Here is a 6,000-nt window from a genome sequence, read left to right as displayed (position 1 = left end):
AGACAACCATCAAACAACAACAAGACCTGCAGGACATCAAGAGGGGCAGCACATGAACCAAGAAGCAGACAAAAGAAGAGCGGAAGACTGAGGCCATCAAAGACATTAGCCATAGCGGCGCGAGTGACCACCTCCAATAGAACAGGAACCCACCTAGCACATTAGAGTTGTAATCAACACCATCATTGGTGGCTTTTCCTATGGTGGAAAGTCATGTCAGTCCCAAAAATGGCACCTACACGCCATCCAGGACCTCGACATTAACTTTTTCGACTCACCCTTACAACGAAGTCTCCCTCCTATCGCCTTTATGGACAGGGACTTCAAGGGCATCAATCCTGTCAACCAAGACAACCCTATGGTTGTCTTCATCATTATATTGAACTTCATGGTGTCCAGGGTCCTTATCGACCAAGGCAGTTCCACTGACATCCTGTACTAGAAGAACTTCTAGAGACTCGAGGTCTCACCCAACACTGTTCATCCTCACGTTGGGCCACTCCTTGGCTTTGCAGGTGAGAGAGTTGAGACTAGAGGCTACGTGGACTTGATGACCATCTTTGGTTAAGGCAAGCTCTCCAGGAGCTTCATTATCAGATATTTACTGGTTGGCGCAAACTCATCATACTTTTCCTTAATCGGTAGGAAGACACTCAACGAGCTCGAAGCCATAGTCTCCATGCCCCATCCAACAATGAAATTCCCTACACTGACAAGGGAGATTATAACTGTTAAGGCTGATCAAAAGCAACCACACCAGTGCTCTACAAAAAGCCTGAAGGTAGCACCATATCCTTCCATCCTGGAGCCGACCATGCCTTTCCCCATAGCGGCTGAAGGCACTTAAGTCATGACAGTGGATGAAGGGTCTCAAATCTAAGCCCTGACCATCTACCAATCAAGCCTGGGCAGAGATTTTGACATAGATCCATGAGACAACACTGCCGATAAAGGCCTGAAACCTATCGAAGAGCTTGTTTAGCTTCAACTTGGACCTAAACTGCGACATGCACACGGCTTAATAGGGACCTCACCAGTCATAAGCACCAGCGCATCGTCAACATGCTACGAAGAAATGCAAATTTATTTTCCTGGTAGCCATCTGACATGCTGGGGATCCATCTCGACATAATTTGCCACAAATTGGATATCTGCCCCCAGGCCAAACCTATATCACAGAAGAAAAGGAAGATGGGAGAAGAGCGACATAAAGCCTTCAAAGAAGAAGTCGATAAGCAACTTCATCAAATAGGTCAGGTTTTCCACCAGGCTCATCAATGTTGTGATGGTAAAAAAAACCAACGGCCAATGTCGAGTGTGGACTGACTACACTTATCTGATCAAGGCATGCCCCAAAGACGTGTACCCTCTCCCCAACATCGATAGGTTGGTCTATGAAGTATCTGAATTCCAGGTGCTAAGCTTCTTGGACGCCTACTCCAGATACAAATAGATCAGAATGTATTCTCCAAATAAGGAGAGAATGACATTCATCAATGAAGTCGAGAAAACTTTTGCTACAAGGTCATGTCATTTGGCCTCAAAAATGCAGGCGCGACATACCAACGATTAATGAATCGAGTCTTCAAACAACAGATCAATTGAAACGTCGAGGTATATGTGGACGACATGGTGGTCAAGTCTCAAAGCATACCCGAACATGTGGTAGACCTGGAAGAAGTCTTTGGGGAACTACGCATATATAACATGTGCCTCAACCCTGAAAAATGCACTTTTGGGGTAGGCGGCGGCAAGTTCCTCGGCTTCATGATCACATACCGAGGGATTGAAGCCAACCCCGACAAAACCATTGTCGTACTAGAGATGCGCATCCCCAACAACGTTTAAGAAGAATAGAAGCTCAATGGTAGGCTAGCATCCCTGTTCAGGTTCCTGCCAAAGCTCACCGAAAAAGCAAAGCCATTTTACAAACTGCTCAAAAAGACAGAGCCCTTCTCATGGGATGAGACTTATGAACAAGTTTTCTTAGCTTTCAAGAAGACCATAGCCACACTGCCAGTTTTCAGTTGACCCAGACCAAGAGCACCCCTGCTCTTGTATTTCTCAGTAGTTGACGAAGCCATCAGCTTAGCCCTCGTACAAGAGGAAAGGAAGCATAGCTCCCTATCTACTTTACTAGTTGCATGCTCCATGATGCTAATAAATGCTACCAAGTGATCGAAAAGGTGGTGCTAGCACTCGTCACCTTGGCACGATGACTTAGGCCCTACTTCCAGAGTCATCAAGTGGTAGTCAAGATGAATTACCCCATCAAGCAGGTTTTGAGAAAGCCTAAACTTGCAGGAAGGATGATAGCCTGTTCCATTGACCTGTTAGAGTTTGACCTTCAATACGAACCATGCAGTCCCATAAAGACACAATTCATGGCTGACTTTCTGGTAGAATTTGCTGGAAACGACATAACCACCCCAAACCAGTGGACCCTCTACGTTGATGGTGCATCCAACATAAAAGGAAGTGGGCCAGGGATAATCCTCGAAGGCCCTGACAACATCACCCCAGAGCAAGCCTTCAAGCTCAACTTCAGAGCCTTAAAACAACCAACCAGAGTACGAGACGCTAATTACTGGTCTAAAGCTAGCTAGAGAAGTCAAACCCAAGCGGCTATGATGCTACACAGACTCGCAGCTTTGTCCAAGGACAGGTTTGTCGACACATACTAGGCAAAGGAAACAATGTTGCTCAAGTACTATCACATAGCGAAGTCTCTCATTGACAATTTCGAATGTTTCAAAATGTACTGCATCCCCAAGGAAAGCAATACCCGAGTGGACCTACTATCCAAGCTGGCCAGCACCAAGAAGGTCGGGCACCTCAAGACCATTATCAGTGTAAAATCTGCCATTGCTACTTTTTCTCAAGGGTCTAACAAACCTCTTTGTGAAACATAGGAGAGATTCAAAGCTTTGTTGTGAAGGTGCCCAAACCATAATTTCAATGATGCTGCACAACTACATATTTTCTACAGTGGTTTGAATCCTCAAACAAAGATGATTCTTGATGCCTCGGCTAGAGGTACTATGATGTCAAAGAGCCCAGAGGAAACAATTGTAATCATTGATTCCAATGCAGCCAACAATTATCAGAGTCACAATGATAGAGCTCCAATTCAAAGAAAAGGTATAATGGAGCTAGATACTCATAATGCAATTCTTGCTCAGAACAAACTCTTGACTCAATAAATAGAGGCCTTAACCAAGAAGATAGGCCAAACAATATCAATAAGGTGGATCACATAAAACTCACCAAGCTCATCAAGTTCAACAAGTTCTAAGATGTGACTTCTATGGTGGTAACCATCAGAATGACCACTGTTCAGCACCTGGTGATTGTCAATAAAAAGAGGAGGCTCATTATCTACAGAATCAAGCTAGACCTCAACAGAGCTTCCAAGGAAATTACCAAGGCTACAAAGGTGTCTTAGGTTCAAATCAGGCTTATGGTTGGAGACCACAAAATAATAATACATATTCTGGTCCCACTAACACTTCTTTTGCAGGTCCTTCTAATAACTCTTATGTAGGTTATTCAAATAGGGGTCTACCATAACCGCAAGCTCAACCAGATAGAATGTTAAGATAGAAGATACACTAACACAATTTATCCATGTGTCCATGTCAAGCTAGAAGAATACTGATGTTGCTATTAAAAATCTGGAAGTTTAAGTTGGACAACTGTCAAAGCATATAAGTGGATCTTTTTTAGCAAACACACAAGTTAACCCAAAGGAACAATGTAATTTAATTACAACAAGGTGGGGGACTGCGGTTGGTTTGAAGGATAATGGTGAGAAAAAGAATAAAGAAGGAGTTGAAAAAGAAAAGGAAAAAAAATTGAAGTGTTAAGTAGTGAAAAAATGGAAGAGAAAGCAATATGTAAAGAAGAGAAGCATAAATAAAAGAAACAAGCCACTAACAAAGGTAAAGCTATAGTAAACCATCCACCAATTGAGCATCTTCCTTATCCGCATGCTCCCTCAAAGAATGATAAGGAAATGTAGTACAAGTGTTTCATAGACATTTTCAAACGACTGCAAATTAACATTCCTTTCTTTGAGGCATTGGAGCATATGCCAACATATGCTAAATTCATCAAGAATTTGCTTACAAAGAAGAAAAAAATTATGGATGATGAAAGGAGCCTCAGCCCCAACAATGACGTCCAGCTTAAAAGACATTGAAGAAGCGCTCTTGGGAGGCAACCTAATGTTTTTAAATTTTGTCTTAATTTGCGTTACTTTAATCTTATGTCTTATATTTCTGAACCTTACTTTTGAGTCTTTATTCATATATTATGTTTTTGAATGTCTAATCTATTTTGTTAGAGCTACCATTGCATGGCCTAGGGACATGCCTATTTTTCAAGAGGAGGATGAAGACATGGCAGATCCAATTGATTATTTCATTGAAGGAGATTGAGCTCATCATCACACTTATAAAAAATTCATGAACTTGTCTTTATATTTACTTATCGCTTTGTATTGAATTTTAGTACTTTATTACCTTATTTACTATTTTTGAATTTTTGTGTTTTTGACTGATTTATGCGAGTTTGTGTTTTTGACTGATTTACACGTGCTTTGATATATTTTGTTTTGTTAGTTGTAGATTATATATAACTCGTTTTGGGACTTAACCAATTTTTTTTTCTTGGACATAACATGCTTTGGAAAGAATCAGCAACCGGTATTTTTGAAACCTACTTTTGATTGGATTAGAACACAACAAAAGGATTTTTAGAAACATTGAGAATGAAAACAATGAATGGCTTTCCCAAATACCAAATGAATTCAGATGTTTTTGCATGGACTTGATAAAAGAACAACTTTCAAAACACTGATTTGATTTGAACATGGAAACATGCCTTAAGCTTTAGTGACTGTGTGCAACCATAGATTTTACATTGAGTGTCCTCATTGGTATGTTCTACAATTGATTTTGCATGAATTTCTAATTTTCGTAAAACATGATTCATGGATATGATTTATGCATTATTTCTTTCTTTACATTTTAAGCCACTGGCCAAAAAGCTATCCCGATGTATATTGTTTTATCATTTGCAAGCCCTTTGAGCCAAACACTTCATATTTTGTTGGGAACACTAAACCTAGATAAAAATTTCCTACCTTACCTTAGGTTAGGAGAGCAAAGGTGTTTTGTTAAGGATATCTATCATTTGGGGGCTAATGTGATGTAAATACTTTGTTTTTAAATATGTGAGTATTAAGGGAAAGTAAATAAAAGAAAAGAAAATAGAAAAAAAAAAGAAAAAGAGAAAAGAAAAAGAAAAACAAGATCTTTGTGGATATATAAATGTTTGAATCATGTACATTTTATCCTAAACTATACAAAGTTGTTGTAAATATCTAAATAGAAAGTATTGATAACTTGGTTGAAAAGAAAAGGGATAGGAAGTGATCATTCATTTGAGTTACTAGCAGGTTTTTATGTATGCTCTCTTATTCTTAAAGTATGTTTGAATATCCAGAAAAACCAATATTTCCTTCAAAACCAAGCCCAACCCTAAAAGCCTTATTGATCCATTATGATTATGCAATTTATCTTTGATTTGATAGGAAATGACTTGCAAAATTGATTTACGACATATCAGTGATTGAAATCCACTTATAAACTACCCTTAAATCCTCTAACAACGTTGTTTTATCCAACAATGACGACCTAATCAAAGACAACATCATTTTCTCCAACAACGTCTACTCTAGCGAACCCTCCTCTTCCTATTGTTTTCTGTTGGAGAAAGGGAAGAAGGACATAATCAAAGACAACATCATTTTCTCCAACAACGTCTACTCCACCAAACCCTCCTCTTCCTATTGTTTTCTGTTGTAGAAAGGGAAGAAGGACATAAATGGAAAAAGGAGAAGGAGATCTAGAATAAGGAGATGATGTGGCAATGATGCATCAGTGATAAGGCTTGATAACATGACACCCTATCTACCACGTCATCACTTAACAGAAA

Source organism: Glycine max, chromosome 7 (assembly GCF_000004515.6).
Source record: "Glycine max cultivar Williams 82 chromosome 7, Glycine_max_v4.0, whole genome shotgun sequence".
Lineage (NCBI taxonomy): Eukaryota > Viridiplantae > Streptophyta > Magnoliopsida > Fabales > Fabaceae > Glycine > Glycine max.
The sequence above is the reverse complement of the archived record's forward strand: the minus strand, read 5'-3'. Positions refer to the sequence as shown.